A 19,874-nucleotide genomic window follows, 5' to 3' on the forward strand; every position below is an offset into this window, starting at 1 on the left:
AAGTACAGAGCAAACAGAAGCAAGCGTTGTTTGCAAAGGGATTTCCCCACCCCCCACCCCGAGGATGGCCCATGACAGGTAAACTGGAGAAGCACAGCTACTGATCTGCAACATTTCATAGCTCTGCGTGGAGGTTTAATGTTAAGCATAGCTACAAACCTGATGACGGTTTAGAGAAGTGCTGGCTAGAGAATTTTGCCTGCCTTTTTCCTACAAGTTTGCATTCAATTTGAAGAAAGAGATTTATTATTTATTTAACATATGGCACAAATGTTAAAAAGCACATCACAATTACATTGTAATATGCTTTTTAACATTTAATACAAAATACAATTAGCAAATATGAAATGATTTACACTATTTACAACTTCAAAGGTAGACTATTTATAAAGTCAATATATGATGGAGTCGCAGTCTCTGGGGTTTCCCTGATATGGACTCTGAGGCAATAGTAGGTTTCAATTTAGTTTGCTACCGGTTCGCTTGTGCGCGCATGCACAGAAGGGTCTGGGCGGATGGGCGGAGCCTCCTGCTGCCGACGCTACCAGTTTGCCCGACCGGGGTAAACCGGTAGCAACCCACCACTGCTCCACAATATGTTGCACTGTGGCCCCTGGGCAATGACACAGAGTTGGTGTCAGTTCTGTCATCTTCCCTATGCTTCGCTTTCCTTGCTGACATAAATGGAGCGGAAGCAATTTGGGGAAGTTGTGCAGGAGGGAAGAAGGAAGATGTATGGGTGAAGGGAATGGCACTTAACCAGACATGTTAAACTGGATTGATCCAAGGAGGCCTGGCCTGGGAAAGAATGCAAAGCCATTTGAAGACTCGCCTGATGTCAAAGCAGTTCCAGAAACACTGTACCGGGATGCTATGGGGCACTGACAATCTGCTCAAGGGGGGAGGGCCACAGAAGAAGAAAACATGTAACTTTTGTATGGGTTCTAGCCTTGCTTTTGTTGCAACCACTGATCCTTAGTGAAACAACCTATCACTTCAATCAAATGGAGTCGATGGTCTTTCTTTCCTAGGGACCTAGCTGCGGTAGGTCTGTTAGTCAGTTAATTCTTCCACAGTGGCAGCCAGACAATCCTTGTGGTATCCTGGTTTAAAGCACATCACTATGAGAATGAAGAAAGAGAAATTCAGATGGATGAAGTGCAGCTACCCTTGCACTTATTTACTTACAAGGTTGCTCCTAGGTCAGTGGTGGGTTCCTCCCGGTTCGGTCCGGTTCGGCCAAGCCGGTAGCAGTGACGATATGACATCACCAAACCGGTTCTCCCCCCCCCGCCCTCCCTCGCCACCCACCCACGTTATTCTTACCTTTATTTGGTCCCACCCCCGATCTATTGCTGCCTCCTGAGTCCCAGCTGATGACTAGAGGGAAAAAACTGTTTAAACTCTTGCCGCGGGACTTCAAAGGGCCGTCCTACAGCTGATCAGTGTTAAAAGCAAACAAATGAGTTGGGTCGTAAGTGCGAGGACTGGTCGTAAGGGTGAGGACTGGTCATAAATGCGAGGACCTTCCAGAAATGACTGACCAGCTAGCCACGCCCACCTAGTCACATGACCTCCAAGCCACACCCACAAAATAAGCCACGCCCATAGAACTGGTAGTAAAAAAATTTAGAACCCACCCCTGTCCTAGGTGTTTGTGAATATCTCATGCTGTATAGAAATCTCTCCTGTGATCTGCCTCCTCCAGGGTTCTTCACACATAAATTAAACCTCATGGGAAGACGTTAAAAGGAAGCACCTTTCATTAGTAAAAAGATAGTTGGTCTAGTGGAAACTGTTCATGCAATTTCTGAGCAAACAAATTGCATGTGGGTCCTTTGCAGGGGTGAAATCCAGCAGGTTCTGATAGGTTCTGTAGAACCGGTAGCGGAAATTTTGAGCAGTTCAGAGAACTGGCAAATACCACCTCTGGCTGGTCCCAGAGTGGGGTGGGAATGGAGATTTTGCGGTATCCATCCCCTGCCACACCACCAAGCCACACCCACAGAACCGGTAGTAAAAAAATATTTTGTGTGGACAATCTATGTTCTCCCTGAACTCTGAATTTTTCCCCCCTCTTCCCTTGATATTTGTAGCATCTGTAGCTACAGGATGCCTGGCCATAGCTTGGTATTTTTGAATAAACAGCATAAGAATAAAAAATAAGCCGGGCCTCCAGATGAAGCAATGTTGCCGGTGCTTTATGCCTCATGTCACATCACGACTGTCCTTACACAGCAGCGACAATACCATACTTGCAGAGATGTGTTGAGGTTGGAGTGAGATTGACAAGGATTTTGCAGGATTACATTTATGCAAGTGCCTGAATAAACATTTGTTTGGGATTAGATTATGATGTCTGTACTTGCATGTTTGGGGGGGAGAAACTTCCTCATTATAACAACTGCATTAAATATTTTTAGAAACCCTGGGTCCAAGGAATTGTTTCCTGCACTGATACAACATTCATGCCCACTAGGCTTGTGCTTAATGAATATTACAACAAAATGTGATAAAGAAATGTGATGGCTTCTTTCTGCATGTGCTATCAGTGATTTTCGCATAACCACTCCCGAGGCATAGTGAAAGAAGAATTATGGGGTTTGGTAATGTCTCCGAATGACAAATATGTCTAGGCATTATGTAGAAGCCAATTCTGACTAGCAAAACTTGCTTTACCAAGATTTATTTTTTCTTTGGGAGTTTCCAGGGTTCTCTAATAAAAGATGAAATATATCCCCAAAATATTATCTTTTTTTTTCTTGTTGGATGCTACAAAGCAACATCTTTTGTATACTGCATGCTCTAACTTTTTGATGGCCTTGAATTGCTGCCAATGTACAACTGACCTTTTCTTTTTTTGAATTATGCACATTGATTAGATTTATAACAGATATTTGCACAGATGGCAAGGTTTCCATCTCAATTGTTTTATGAAGGCTTTCATACTGTATCTTAAAATCTTATCAGAAGTGTCCAGGAGGTTTGGACTTCAATTATCATCAGCCCCAGACAACACGATCAATGATTAAGAATCATAGCATTAGTAATCTAGAAATATCTGCAGAGGTTGTTTATACAAACAGGATTTAAAATGATATCATACTAGTTCCCTCCATAATGTTTCTGTGGGAGATTATAATAAGAAAATGTCCCGTGATAACTTAAACATTTCTGTATTGTATTGTATTGCATTGCGTTGCGTTGCATTGTGTTGTGTTGCATTGCGTTGCATTGAGTTGTGTTGCATTGCATTGCATTGTGTTGCATTGCGTTGCATTGAGTTGTGTTGCATTGCATTGTGTTGCATTGTGTTGCATTGTGTTGCATTATTGTATTCCTGTGTATATTGCTTAATGAGAGTTGAATTTCACCTCAAATGTTACTGCTTTTCTTTCCCTCTGTGAAAGGTTGTGGGAGTCTGGAAAAAGAATGGAAGGGAGAACAGACATAAACAATCTAACCACAGAGGACAAGTTGGTTGACAAAATATCTCATAAATAACAAATTAACCTAGGTGACCAGAAACCTGGGAAGAAGCATTTCAATTCATTCAAAAGTGTACTATAAATCAGAATGGAGAATTCCTTTCACAATATTTTTTATTTGTCTAGTACTAGTATTCAAAATATCCTATAGAAATTGGTGTAACTCTTGCTTCCTTGATTGTGCTCCCTATGTGGGGCTTGGGCACTCACCTGCTCAGTGGCTGCATTGTGCCTGATGGAATATATGCCAAGATTACAAACAGTTAAGAGCCATCTTTTTTAAAAAAAAAAATATTTATTTATTGGATTTATATTGCCACCTATTCGCCCATGGCAACTTTATTTGCCACCCAGGGAGAAATATAACAGAAGAACAGAGTTGGAAGGGATCTTGGAAGTCTTCTAGTCTAACCCCCTGCTCAGGCATTTCATATAACATTTCAGATAAATGGTTGCCAATCTCTTCTTAAAAACCTCTTGTGTTAGAACACCCATAACTTCAGGATGCAAGTCTTTCCACTGATCAATTGTTCTAACTATCAGGAAATTTCTCCTTAGCTTTAGGTTGTTTCTCTCCTTGATTAGTTTCCATCCATTGCTTCTTGTCCTGCCTTCAAGTGCTTTAGAGAATAGGTTGACCCCTCCTCTTGTTTGTGGCAGCCCCTTAGATATTGGTACACTGCTATCATGTCATCCCTTTTTTTCATTAAACTAGACATACCCAATTCCTACAACCATTCTTCATATGTTTTAGCCTCCAGTCCCCTAATCATCTTTGTTGCTTTTCTCTGCACTCTTTCCAGAGTCTCAACATCTTTTTTATATCTCCCTGAGAACTCTCAAGTGATGCATAGGGATAGATGCCAACATGCTATAAGGTTGGATTTGGACCACAGAGTCTTACGTTCAAACTCAATATCAGCCATGGAAACTAACTGGGTGGTGACAAACCAATTACCTCTGTCAATCCCTCTAATCTCACTGGAAATGGCATAAATATAGAGAAGTCAAAGAAGGCATTGGCAACCCTTTTGGGGCCTACAAGCGCAGAGGATCTTGTTGGATTATCTCTTGCAGTTCTTGCCACATGCCTTCCATCCACCTGACTGTGGGATAGGACTACCAGATCTGAACTGCAAAAATCTGAATGATTACTAGTTGATAGCAAAGAGCAAATGTTATTTTCAACTCTAGGGTCATCTGGAGGTTTGCAGCCAGGCAAGATATCCCCATAGAAGCTTTAGCAGAAAAGCACCATAGAAAGAAGGAAGGCACCAAGCTTAGATACTGTTCTGGACCATTCATGAATTTCTTAACTCTTGTTCTTGGCGAGAGAAAGAAAAAGATGAAGAATAAAATAGAAGATAACAGGGAAAGAAGAGATGGGAAATGAGTACTAGTATATATCTATCCAAGGTGCCAATCAATTCTATAGCCTGATTGCGCTAAATAATAATGTTTTAGATAGATGGTATTAAATCATTTCTCATGCCATTAAAATTATGGGGAGCTAAGTCAATAAACTAGGTTTCTCTTTGATTTATCATGACAACCTGTGCAAGGCATGCTTCTTTATGTAACTGGGTTCTTGCCTTGGAGGCAGGGGTGGCATTCACTTACTTTCGCTACCAGTTCGCAGATGTGAGCCTGCATGTCCACACATGTGCCCAGCCTTCTGTGCATGTGCTATGCTGGCGTGCGCGCCTTCTGCACATGCGCCCAGCCTCAAAAACATGCCTAAATAGGATGGTATAGAGCCAGTGCGGGTGGGTGGGTCCACCCACGATTTCTGCTACCGGTTCGGGCGAACCAGTCTGCACCAGCTGAATACCATCTCTGCTTGGAGGGTTTCTGAACCATTGGTTTACTATTGTGAAGATCACTTGAGACTCTCGTCCTTCTTTCACTAAAGTGGTGGACCTCAAGTTCTGTTAGCATAAGATTTGCATTCAGTACTTTTCATTTGCTGCCAAGAGATAACAAGAAATTAAAAAAAAATATTTCAGTTTGGGGACAATTTTGAATTCAAATAGGCACAATTGTGTCAAATGTTGCCTATGACCAATATCTAGCAGCCCTGTTGACATTTCCAGTTTGCAAGGCAAAATCCAGACTTTCCATTTAATTAATCACTAATCTTTTTATCTAGGTTGTGGTTAGCCTTCCAATGAAATGATCTCTGGAAGAGATACCGTCAACTAGTTTATCCAGTACCAATCTCTTATTAAATATAGAAGTGAAAGGCGACTTCTGAATTCCAGAAATGAATATGGTACTGACTAACAAAGATTCTCCCATATTTCTTTCCCCTTTGTCACAATAATGGAATTCAGACACATTTCAGCACAAAATTATGAAATATTTTAATGCACTATGTGTATATCAAAGCCACATGTGCTGCTTTCCTGAATGATTTCTAAGAAAGCAAGGGAATTCCTGAATTGGATTAAGTTTATTGGATTCAACTTTAATTAAACAGAAACAGAAAGCACTTCCTTTATTTCATAAGTAAAGTATTTATGAATCAATCAGTTTCAGACATATTCATTCAGTCCATGTAAGAAATTCTGGAAGGCACAATTTTCTGGGAATCTCCACAATCTGGGAAATTGTGCTGTCCCACTCACTCGCATGCACATGTAATGGTGATTTAGTAGGTTTATTAATATTTCCCAGCAATTCTCTTTACCAAAACCCCAGAACTGTTCCAATTAGGTCCAGCCAAAAACTGGACTAGTCCACAGAGCAATGGCCAATGAGTCTACAAGGCACTTGAAAGTTTCCCAAACGAGACAAATCCACCAGGCAAAATTAAATCCACAGTACAAAAGGATTCATGAAGCATGAAAAGTCCAGAGTTCGCAAGGCATGATCCAAGTCAAGGCACAGTGTCAATCCAAAGCAAGGCAGGGATCACAATAACCACAATAACCAGGAAAAACACAGCTAGGAAATGGAGATGTTGTTTCCAGCATCTGTTTTCTGTGCCAGCTTCTGCTATAGCCCATCAAGAAGGGAGAGGGGCTTTCTCATGAGTAATCAGTCTGATCTTTGCAGCTCCTGGCTTTTCTCTGCCCTCTCTTCTTGGATCAGGTACAGAAGGCAGTTCCTCTTCCTCTTCACTGACTGGCTGTAGCTGCATGCTTTTCCCACCTGAAACCTCAGGGCAGTCCTGTTGTAGCCGTGCTTCAACCAAATTCCTCTCAGATGGCTGCTTGGAGCCATTGACCAACTCCCCTCCAGAAGTGCCCAGGACTGGTTCACCCTCTTCCAAGCTGACATCTGGAGAGGTATGGGGAAGCGTCCAGAGGGGAATCATCACAGAAATTGACATTCATCTTATAGTTTTCAAGATTCAGTGTTTATTCCTACCGCTAGTATTAAAGAAACCTCAATGAAGTTTGGGCAAGACTGAGGAACTGAAAATTGCCCAAACTTCATTGAGGTTTCTTTAATACTAGACAATATGTTTACCTAAGACTCTTAGTGGTGTTTGGGATGGGAATCCCAGTGGTGGGATTCAAAAATGTTTACTACCAGTTCTGTGGACGTGGCTTGGTGGGCGTGGCATGGCATGGCTTGGTGGGCGTGGCAGGGGAAGGACAGTCTAAAATCTCCATTCCCACCCCACTCCAAGGGAAGGTTACTGCAAAATCCCCATTTCCTCCCGATCAGCTGAGACTCAGGAGGCAGAGAATAGATGGGGGCGGGGCCAGTCAGAATTTTTACTACCAGTTCTCCAAATTACTCAAAATTTCTGCTACCAGTTTTCCAGAACTGGTCAGAACCTGATGAATATCACCTCTGCCTAAGACTAAATCAGGAATAAATAAATCACTATTGAAAACTTTTCTTTCCATGAAAGCTGAAGTTGCCATACCGACCCTGAAGTCTTCCAGGTGGCCATCAGAAAGAAGTAGAGCTTTCTGTTTCATTGTGCTGCCATCTAGTTAATATTCATGATTTGCAACCCAGATATGCAAATGCCCAGATGCATTCGCAGCCCAGATAACCTTACCCAAGCCCCCCACCCCAAATAATTTGTTCCAAGTTTTTGCTCTCATTTTAATGCTTTTTCATTTGGTATGTTTTATTATTGTCAATCTGAAAAAAAAAAACTTAATAAATTACTGATTGAAAATATGGCTAGTTTTTATTGCAAATTATATTTCTGCTAGGCTTCTCGGGATCTTGGCTCCTCCCCAACCACTTAAGAACTATGCTTCAGCCTCTGCCTGTAGAATACCTTTTAACAGACAAGTTTTTAATTTGGGCTGTCTGCTATCTTTTGGAAGGTATTACTGATCTTCCAAAAATAATGCAAATGTAAAATTGGGGGGGGGAGTGTGCATCTAAATATCTTGCTTTTTTTAGCACTGAATAAGTAGTTTTATCATATGCCTGAATTGAGCTTTGGAATGCCAATGTTGGTTTTCTCCAAACTGATAGCAATAGCAGTTAGACTTATATAACAGTTCACAGTACTTTAAGCCCTCTCTAAGTGGTTTAGAGAGTCGGCATAGTTCCCCCAAAAATCTGGGTCCTCATTTTACTGACCTTGGAAGAATGGAAGGATGAGTCAACCTTGAGCCTGGTGAGATTCAATCTGCCAAACTGCTGGCAGCCGGTGATCAGCAGAAGTACACTGTAATATTGCACTCTAACCACTGTACCTCTGCGGCTCTTATCTATCTGATGCCCTCTGAATTGGTTGGACTACAACCCCCATAATCTCTAGTTAGCACAGTCCAACACAAGGATGTTAGCATCCCCAAAACTGCCTAAATAACCCAAAATTAAAGAAAATTGAACATGGAAAGAATGATGCCTTATGGAAATTTTTTATTTTTAACTGCATGTATCTATTTTATTATGTGGAGGATTTATATTCAGAGGCAAAATATTTCAATATTTCAGTGCTGCATTGTTTTTCTTCTCTAGATAAAAAAAATGGAAGGAAGGAGAATGCTTAATGCTAAACTCTTACTGATTATATGTAACATAAAAAGATATGAATCTCAAGGAAGAGAATTAAAATATATTGGCATGTATTTCAACATCTATAAATATGTTGTTAGTTATGCTATGTGGATTTTACTACACTTTTATGACTTGGGTAGGTTTTTCCCAAGGACAATTTCTTAGCAATCTGCAACTTCAGAATTCAATATCACAAACTCAAAACATTATTTTATATAATTATTTGGGGGGATGAGGGGATGAATTTAAGAAGGCAATCTTCAGTGGCAAGACAGTTCACACAGTGGTTACTGCCAGTGGTAGGTTTCAAAATTTTTTGCTACCAATTCAATGGGCGTGGCTAGGTGGGGGGGCATGTAACTGAGTGGGCATGGCCAACTTGATGTCACTCATGCCCACACCCACTCAGTCACATGACACCCCTCCACCTAGCCACCCCCACAGGAAAAGGTAGGAAAATTTTTGGAATTTCCACCTATCTACCCCCGCCCTCCCTTCACCAGTTGCCCCCGTTTCCCCTCCTTTAGTGGCCCCAGTCCTAGCCCCATTTCTTCCCCCCCCCACCACCTCTTTGTTCGGGCTGCTTACCTTCTGCAGTGGCTGGTCCAGAGTCCAGAAGGCAAGCTTACTGGAGTTTTCAGTGGCCTCCACCCAGCCACCGCTGCTGGAAAGTAGCTGGCAAAGAAACCCCCCAGCCGCTGCCTCTTTGAGAGCCACTGAAAAGTACCGGAGGTCATGGAAAAAGCTGCTGCCGTCACCGCCATGTTCTTCGTGCATGCGCATCCCATTAGACTTGCAAGGCAATGGGATGTGTGCGCGCGAAGAACATGGCGGTGATGAACATGGTGAGTGGGGCAAATGAGCAGCAACTGGGGGACCAGTTCGGGGGCATGGCCAGGTGGCCATCTCTACCTGTTCAGCGACTGTGGCCAAATTTCCGCCAACGGTTCGCACAAACCACCTCTGGTTACTGCTGTAATGTGCTCTACATGGGACTGTCTTTAATAGCAACCCTAAAACTACAACTAGAGGAAGTTGTAGTGGCCTGCATACTAAATGGGACAGCTTGGTCTTGTCATGTAAAATTAACTTTGAGGACTGTATTGGCTTCTGATTTGTTTTAAGTTTAAGATGCTGTGATGCTACCGATCTGAAGAACTAAAGAAGCTTCTTGAATGAGAAGCAAAACATCTTCAAGGAAAAACAAAGGAAGTCCTATTGGGACAACCATGACCTTGGATGATTGAGAATCTCCATAGATGATTGGCTGTCTAGCTTGAAACCTGGCTATTTCCAAGACTGCTTGCTCCAAATAGAAGCTGCCCATCCAAGGTGGGTCTGTAGGGGGACCTTTTGAGAATTCCAATCTTGCTGAAGTGCAGCAAGAGCGGAGTTGGAGGTGAGCATTCTCAGCAAGAACTCTCCTCCTGTGGAACTTCTCCCACCAGATCTAAGAACTGCACCCTCCTTTTCAACATTCAAGAAGCTTTTAAAAACCATGCACTTGGGGACTGAGAGACACCTGAGTATAGGACGATGTTTGTAATTTGGCAATTATCATTGTTCTATTATTATTGTTGTTGTTATTGTTACTATTATCATGGTTAGTCGGCCAGATGTTTAAACTGGATTTATCATTTTTAATCTACCTACTGAGCCCTTCTCAAGGACCTGAGATAGTCAGATGTTGCTTGATGGTGTTAAAGTACTGTTGCAGGATGTAAGCTGTTTCAAGAACTATTAGTGTTATTTTGGTTGTTGCACAATCAGCCAGACGTTCAGACTGGATTTGGCATTTTTATTGAATCCTTCCAGAGGACTGTTATTAGTATTATTTGTTCCTTAAAATCAGTGTTGACTCCAGGCAACTGCAAGATTTTGAAAGCGGCTTCCCTTTGCCTCCTTTCAAGAGCTGACAGAGATGGCCCAAAGGCACCTAGCTGGCTTTGGGCTTAAGGTGCAGCTAGAATTCATGGTCTCACAGTTTCTAGCCTGGTGCCTTAATCATGACAAGTGTCAGCTGTCTCAATATTATCATTATTATTGACTGTAGACAAACAGATAGACAAAGAGATAGATTTTAATCATTAGTGGATATAGTGTATTGTTATATATTTGCTGTTGCTTGGAAGCTGCTTAGTCAGGTAAACTGAAGCAGCATAAAATCATGCACAATAAACTAGAGAGAGACAGAAAGATAGAGAGATAGAGAGACATATGGTTTTGAGTGAATCCAGCTGTTGTCTCCAAGGGTTTCTAACTTGCAATGTTTTCACAAGAGCTAATAAAATACAAGGATGACTTGGAATTATTTGTTCATCTCTCAGCCTCAGTTTCCCTCCTCAAAAGGAAGAAGACCTATAGGAAGTTAAAATCCACTCCTCTCCTAGAAAATGAAATATTTTAGGAAATATTAAAAGGGCAGAATATTTCCCCTAAAAGGAAGGCAGAAACTCAGCCCCTCCACCTTTGTTAATGGGTCATTAAGGCCTGGGCCAGTCTATTCTACATAACAAAGATCTACCTCCTTCAGGCAGAGCCATTTAATTGCCTTTCATTGCATCACCCAGCAAGATTCAACCAAAATTAACACAGAGACAACATAAAAAGCTAGCTATGACCTCTGACAGCAATCAATCAGGATACTCTTCCTGTGTCCCAGGAAGTTCAAAGCCAGAGAGGGTATAAAACCCAGGGACTCTCAGCATCTCTTCCCTTTTTTTTTGCCCAAGATCTCCAAAGCATGTGATCCTGTTCATCAATAAACCTTCTTTCCAAGCAACTTCCATGAATCCAGTGTCTTTTTCCCCACTTGGAATTGAACCCAGAAGGATATTTCTTCCAACAGACCTATGCCAATTGATTGCTTTTGATTGGGTTTTTGCTTTGCTTTGTTGACCAGGTTAGACTAGGTTTCCCCAACCCCCACCCACCCACTCTGATTGCCGTAAGGTATATACCCATTTCTATGCAATCATATGGTTCTGCCTGTGCTCTTTAATTTACTCTGATCACCTGACAATGATTGATAGACAAATGAAGGCAAATATACCAGTATGTGTTCCAGGATAGTGCTGCAGGATCCAATATGGGTCAGTCACTGGGGCCAGAGGTTTTGTTTTCCAGGCTTTCAGACTCATGTTGGAGCCCATCCTTACTCGGGGAATTTCTCTGTATGCTCTGGGCTGTTCTTGGTGTTGTATTTATATAGTGGGTGGTTATGTGTAGCCTTTTAGATGTAGATTAGGGTGTTGATGGCTGACTATTAAGTCGTTGGCTGTTGTTTCCTTGTGCTGCGCACCCCCCTCCTAAGTATTTGATAAGCTAGGGGTAAATGCCAATTATGATGGGCCTGTTTCCCAGGCTTCAATCACATCCCTGGCTATTTTTGTGGCTGCTTGTCCAACAATCTTAATAGCTTAGAGTTTAATAGCTGCTCTATGATTGATAGAGTTTAGTATTCTAGTAGAAAACAAACCGGGTATCACTCTTATTCTAGGGTACCACACAGGGGTGAAATCTACTTATCTTCCCAACCGGTTTGGAAGTGCATGCGCCTTGCACGCGCAGTCACTTTGCTTGTGCATGTGCGCACGTCACGTGTGTTTCGGTGTCGTCCTCAAATAAATTTCATTTCCAAACAAATAGTCTTTGATGAAATCTTTCATTTATTAAGCACGACAATCTGTCCCCGATTATGTCATAGCCAACACTGACTTCCTGACCATAAACCTTCCCTTTCCGTTCCCCAATTCTCTGCGTCTCATTGGCCATCTTCCAAATCACTCTCCCCATATCTACTACTTCAGCTCCCAGGAATGTCCCCCCTCCCATCTCATCTCCTAGGGAATATTATCTTCGGGGAAAATAAGTAGGTGAAAAGTCAAGCGTCCTCTTGCCAGCTGCCCCCTCTTCTCCTCCTTATGTCAGCACTGGAACGAATGTAGTTTGGAGTGATGACAACATGCACATGCAAACCCTCTGCTCGTGCGCAAACCCATCTGCACATGCACAGAGGGTAAAAAACAGGTTACTTCCTGGTTAAAACCAGGAAGTAACGACGACCGGGTGGGCGGGCGGAGCCTCGTGCTGCCGTCGCTACCGGTTCTCCGAACCACTGGCCACCATCACTACCGGTTTGGGCAAACCAGTCCGAACTGGGAGCATTTCACCCCTGGTACCATGTTAGTTCTCAAGAAATGAGCACAAGGCATCTTACCTGCTTTTGGAAAGAAAAGAGAAAGAGAGGCAAAAAGATAGCAGTCTGAGGAAGAGAGACAGCACTTCCACTGGCTTTCCTGGCAAAGCAAAATGGCTCTGCTTGCACATACCTGGACATATCTGCTTCAATGCTTTGAGGAGCACTGCTTGGCTTGGGCCTCTTTCAAATGCTTTGCATAGCCTGCCTTCAATACAGGGGTGAAATGCTCCCGGTTCAGACCGGATCGCCCGATCCGGTAGTGATGGCAGCGGGTGGTTCGGAGAACCAGTAGCAAAAATCCCTGCCCCTCACCCTCTGCCCATGCCCAGCTGAGCCACGTGATCATCAGAGGCTTTTTTTAAAAAAACTTTTAAAAGCATTTTTTTCTACAACCTCTTCGGCCAAAGATGTTGTAAAAAAAATGCTTTTAAAAAGCTCTGACGATCCCAGCTGAGCAGCGTGATCGTTAGAGGCTTTTTTCTTACTTTTAAAAGCAGTGGTTTTAAAAGTAAAAAAAAAAAGATTGTGTGCCACAGCTGATCACCCCCCTCGCTGGCATCCACTGCATGCGCACACCTCGCATTTGGTGCATGGTGCGCACTGCACATGCGCAGCCAGCAAACCGGTAGTAAACCGGTTCAGATTTCACCACTGCTTCAATCTATATCTATTTCACTATATGTGCGCACAGAGACCCAGAGACACACATATATTCTAGAGAATGTTAGAGAAAAGTCCATACAAAAAAAAAATATCCAAAACCAACACTAAGTTGTTAAGCTAGGGAGAATTGAGTATAAAAATAAAGGTTAATTTTTGTCCTTTGTGTATGAGTAAAAATCTTGCCGCATTAATGTGATTGCACAGATTTACATGTAAAGAATGACAAAAAGTATTTACCTTTACCTTTAGCAGGTGCAATAAAAATAAAATACCCTTCCAGTGCCTTTTTCCCCACTTTATATTATGGTACAGTACACACAGTACTCAGTACATACAGTACACTACACAGTATGGCAGTACCCCTTGCTAGTTTTGATCCGTCTCATGCTGTCTCTCTGAAGATTGCCAAAAACAGCCATGTGTATATGTGTGTTGATGTCTGGCAAACACAATGTGTGACTGGCGGGTTCCTTTCAGCTGGATGTCTTGCAGATGGTAAATGACTGTTTTGTAGAAGGCAATAGTTTAGGATTGGCTCTTTCAGTTTCCAGACTAGAGAAATCCCTGATTATAGCATCAATCTTCTTGCTAGAACTCTCTGTGGTTTCCCCCTGCAGTTCCTGGCCCAGTGATTGAGAAATCTTTGCCTGATCTCCACGGTTATCATGCTAACCCTAAACAGTTTTGCCAACTCATGAACAAGAATTACATTCCACCACCAGGTCATTACAGAGTGGAAAACTAGACAGTAAACATTTATTTTTCAGATTTGGCTTGTAATTAAGAACCTGGATAATAAAACCTTGCATCTTCCACCCCAGAAGTGCCTGAAATTATACTGTATAAACAGCAATCACTTCATCCACCATTAAATAAACAACTGCCTTCGCTTTTGTCTGATGACAAGGCATGTGCCAAACAACAATGCTCAAAGCGAGGAAGAGATCCTACTACAGGGCCTCTTCCATTCATTTAGCACCAACAAAATCAGAAATTTGCAAGCATGGCAAATGTATCAAGTGTACCCCGCCGTCTGCTTTGATATCCAGTGTGAATAATCTGGGCAGAAAGTTAAAGTATGTAAATTAGCGATGTAGAGAAGAGGGAAAAAAGCCAACAGAAAAAGCTGATAAGATTTAGTCATGATGAAAAGGGCAAGATGGAAAAAAGAGATGTTTATTCATTGGGGAATTCTGGGAGCTGAAGTCCAGAACTTCTTCAAGTTGCCAAGTTTGAAAAAAAATGCTGCCTTAGATTGAAATGCAAAACTGAAGCAAATGTGACTTCGCCTGCATAACTCCCAAATGAATAGCCCTGTCAAGAGACACAAACGTAAGAGTTGTCTGTTGGGCAAAGTGAAGCAGGGCATAGTTTTAAACCGGTGACTTATTGCTGTTTACAAGAGATTACTCTGAAAACAGTTTCAGTTATTTGCACAGATGTACCTTTCTCTTGTAGAGTTACCTTGTTTGTGTATCAGTCTGGATAGGTGCAAGACTTCTTCCCGCAAGACATCTTCCCATATGGTTTGGCTCTCTGGAAGGTATCCGTATCATATATTAATGTATTATGCCTTAATGTATTAATATATTAATCTTTGAGACAAATCAGTTACGATTACAGAGTTTGTGGGTATGCCAGGAAGATGAACAACAAGGGCAGAAGTCTGTATGCAAATCACCAATGCTAGAGGTGATTGTGGGACCTCAGGCTTTCATTAAAATGATGAAAACAGCATTGCAGTGTTACAGTGCGAGCTGTGCCTTCTGCACATGTCACAAATAAAGGTGAATATACATGTCCCAGGATAATGTTGCAGGATTAGAATAGAACAGAATAAGAGAGTTGGAAGGGACCTTGGAGGTCTTCTAGTCCAACCCCTGCTTAGGCTGGAAACCCTGCACCACTTCAGACAAATGGTTATCCAATGTCTTCTTAAGAACTTCCAGTGTTGGAGCATTCACAACTTCTGGAGGCAAGTTGTTCCACTGATTAATTGTTCTAACTGTCAGGAAATTTCTCCTTAGTTCTAAATTGTTTCTCTCTTTGATTAGTTTCCACCCATTGCTTCTTGTTCTACCCTCAGGTGCTTTGGAGAATAGCTTGACTCCCTCTTCTTTGTGGCGGCCCCTAAAATATTGGAACACTGCTATCATGTCTCCCCTAGTCCTTTTTTTCATTAAACTAGACATACCCAGTTCCTGCAACTGTTCTTCGTATGTTTTAGCCTCCAGTCACCTAATCATCTTTGTTGCTCTTCTCTGCACTCTTTCTAGAGTCTTAATATCTTTTTTACATCCTGGTGACCAAAACTGAATGCAGTATTCCAAGTGTGGCCTTACCAAGTGATTATAAATTGGTATTAACACTTCACATGATCTTGATTCTATCCGTTTGTTTATGCAGCCTAGGACTGTGTTGGCTTTTTTGGCAGCTGCTGCACACGGCTGGCTCATATTTAAATGGTTGTCCACTAGGACTCCAAGATCCCTCTCACAGTCACTACTATTGAGCACGATACCACATATACTGATTCAAACTGGGTCAGTCACCAGGACCAGAGGTTTAGTCTTCCAAGCTTTTGGACTCATGCTGGAGCCCATCTTCAGGGAACTTCTTTCTCCAAAGTTCAAAGGCATCAATACTCTCCCTATTCTGCTTCTTTAAAGTCCGATTTTCACTTCCATAGAGAATAGCACAGCTTGCACGATTCTGATCTTTGTGGGTATAGACACATCATGACATTTAAATATGTCTAAGATCTTCACAGCTGCTGTGCCAAGTGCTTGTCTGTGGTATATTTCATGGATGTTTGTTCTTTTCAGGAACCATTTCTCCCCCATTTTGAGTAGAGGGAAGTGGGGGAAGCATCTGGGTCTCTGTGTATGTGAAAATGTACATAGATCCCTTCACTGTATGTGTAAAGTCCAGCACCTCTATTGGATTGGATTGCAAGCATTTTACAGTGGAATTGGAGAATAAAGATCACCAATCACCTCTCTGTCAGCTCCTGAAGACTGTTTGTCTTCCATTAAGAGCTGTCAGATTCTGATTCTGTTCGCATCTCAGCTATCTCACCTATGAACTGTTGCAAGAAATATAGCGACTTGATTGCTATTCATAGAGGCCCCTGTGTTTAGCCTATTAAAACATTTTATCAGGAAGGAGGGAGAGAATTTTAAATGGGCATTCTGAGAATTAAACAAGCCACAAGAGTCAAGAATGAAAACCTGGCCTTAGACATGGAGAGAAACCAGCAATAAAAAGGATGAATCGTTTGGGCAACAAATTTTTTTCATCCTAAAAGCTAAGCAAGCATATACATCTGTGTCACAAGATCTTATCCTAGCGTTATTTGTTTTTCTGTCGAGAAGCTTAGAATATCTAGAAATAATGAAGGTTTACAGCTTTTATCTTTTACTTTCTGTACAAAAAGCTTCAGTCTTTTAAATATGTACCCCATCCATATCTATCCTACTCAAGGTCTAGTACGCCAAGCTTAATGCCAGTTCTACAATAAAATGAGGCATGAAACCAATGGTGAAATCCAATTTTTTTTACTACCAGTTCTGTGGGGGTGGCTTGGTGGGCGTGATGTGGCTTGGTGGGCGTGGCAGGGGAAGGATACTGCAAAATCACTGAGTGGCGCAGTGGACTAAGTGCTGTTAAAGTAGCACTTAAGTTACCAGCTGCCTGCAATTATTGCAAGTTCAAATCTCACCAGGCTCAAGGTTGACTCAGCCTTCCATCCTTTTGAGGTAGGTAAAATGAGGACCCGGATTGTGGGGGCAATAAGCTGACTTTGTATAAAAAAGAACACCGCTTGGGGGGGCTGAAAGCCCTACTAAGCAGGTATATACAAAAGTATGAAGGCTATTGCTTAATGCATTGTAAGCCCTCCTGAGTCTCCGGAGAAGGGCGGCATATAAATCTAACTAATAAATAAATAATAATAAATAAATAAAATCTCCATTCCCACCCCACTCAATGGGAAGGATACTGCAAAATCCCCATTACCTCCCCACTCCTGGGGAAAGATATTGCAAAATCTCCATTACCACCCCACCCTGGGGCCAGCCAGAGATGGCATTTGCCAGTTCTCCGAACTACTCAAAATTTCTGCTACCGGTTCTCCAGAACCTGTCAGAACCTGCTGGATTTCACACCTGCATGAAACCGTCTCTGTAGCCTCTGAAATGCTACAACTCCCATCTACTTGCATCATCTCCTACAAAGTCTGGCTAGTCACAGCTAGGAACTTTTCTCTCATCTCCTGCTCTTTTTCAACCCTGATGCTCGTCTTTCATCTAATTCATGTTCTTCTGAGACTTAGTTTTTGAGAATCATCCTTTATTTTCCTTAGCAACCCTCCAAATTGAAATTTTTCTATAAGATGCATAAGCTGATTATTTTCCAGAAAAAAAGCCTTTCCATTTCTATAGCCTGTTTTGAATGGCTCCATCTTTTGCACATTTCCATTCATGATACACACAAATGTATGCTGCAAGATACATAATATGAATAGGAATGAAATTACTTTCTTTGTCTCGATTGCCGATGCCCATGTGTCCAAGAAGTAAGTCAAGAATGCTATTCGATTTTTAGTGTTTAGGGTAGTCAATAATGCAGCTAAGTTTCTGAATTCCCTATTATTGTTTTGGTAAATGGGTATATTAATGGGTATGGAGTGTGATCTCCAAATAATTTGTCTCCAATTCAGAATATTACAGATATGCAGTCAGCTGATCAAGACACCAGCAAATTTCTGTAACTTCTCTCCAGCTTGCTTTCAATAACATTCCTGCTGATTGCTATGCAATTACAATCAGTTTTCAAATCAACTGGCTTGGAGATAAATATACCATAATATAGAAATATGAATTTCTTTCTGTTGATGACTATTTTACTACTTACTGTGTTATTCAATCAATCTGGTTTTTGTTTGATGAATATCTTCAAGTTTCTATCTTCTGTCTTCTCAATTGTTTCTTTATAGTATTTTTGTCTCCTTTTCAGACTTAAAAAGCTCCTAGTTTTACCAGATCACAAAATATTACATTATTGCACTGCTTACCAGAATACAATTAGCCAATAATAAGATGGTGGATTCTTTTTGTTTGCATATGTTTCTTTTCTTGGGTGTGTTCCCATGGGATACATATGAAGTCTTCTCATCCTTGTGTTAGGCTATTAAATAACAAATTATCAAAGCGGAGAATGTCAGACTATGGAAATGAGCAAATGGCTGTTCTCATCTGCATACATCTCCTCTTTGGAAAATACTTACACATCCTTGAAAGACCTCAGAGAAGGCTTAGGCAGCTGAAATAATAAACGGGAAGATTAATGTGCATGCAAGGAAAAGGATGCAGTTTCTGACTGCATTTTAAGAAGAAAAAACACAGAATGGAAGTGGGGCCACTTCAAAGCTTTTGTGGGGGAGCTCAGCAAGGCTCCCTGAGATACTCTCTCTAGTGAGGTGCCACCCCAGCATACACAGAAATCGAAGATTTCTCTTATTTCATCCTGATCAAACATTTTTGGTAACTAAGGCAGAAAAGACCTCCCAGAGGAATTACAAACCCAGATTAAAACTGGGTTGTGCCCATCATTCAAATCAGCTGCTTTTGCCCAATATGAGTGGAGTTTGGTGGAATGGTGAAGGCATCAGGCTAGAAACGAGTGAGTTCTAGTCCCACCTCCAGCACAAAGCCAGTTGGGTGACCTTGAGTCAGTCTTTCTCTCTCTCAGCTCCTAGGAGGAAGGCAAGAGCCTTGGTAGTACAGTGGTTTAAAGCACCCTGTTATTAACACAGCTGCCTGCAATTACTGCAGGTTCGAATCTTACCAGGCTCAAGGTTGACTCAGTCTTTCATCCTTTCTAAGGTAGGTTAAATGAGGACCCAGTTTGTGGGGGCAATAAGCTGACTTTGTATAAATATACAAAAGTATGAAGGCTATATTGCTTAACGCACTGTAAGCCACCCTGAGTCTCCGGAGAAGGGCGGCATATAAATCAAATTAAAAAAAGAAAAAAAAGGGGTGGGGGGGGGGCAAACCACTTCTGAAAAACCTTGCCAAGCAAACTGCAGGGACTTTTCCAGGCAGTGGCTAAGAATTCGGCACAACTGAATGGAAGGAAAAAATTGCCCAATGGCAGTATTAGACCTCCAGCTCAGTAAAATCTTGCAGAGAAGTGCAAGCAGAAGAGATCTAACAGCTTTCCAGATAAAGCTGAACAAGGGTGCTGTCATGACTATCTACCCATATTTCATAATGGCCATGTCCAACTTGTCCTAGCCTCAGCACAAACATGCTATAGCAGCAGAATCGCTGCCTTGCTCCACCACATTTTCTTTCACTTGTCCCCTTCCCATGAATGAGGCAGGCTCAAATTATTCTTAGCTGTATTGATGTTAAAGAAGGGTGTGTTCCCCCTTAGGGATTTGTAAAATCTGGTAGGCTTACATACCAGTGATGGGTTTCACTTACCTTTGCTACTGGTTCACTCGCGCATGCGCAGAGTATATTTGATGATGTCCG

The sequence above is a fragment of the Pantherophis guttatus genome, chromosome 1 (assembly GCF_059756535.1).
Source record: "Pantherophis guttatus breed Tessera chromosome 1, ASM5975653v1, whole genome shotgun sequence".
NCBI lineage: Eukaryota > Metazoa > Chordata > Lepidosauria > Squamata > Colubridae > Pantherophis > Pantherophis guttatus.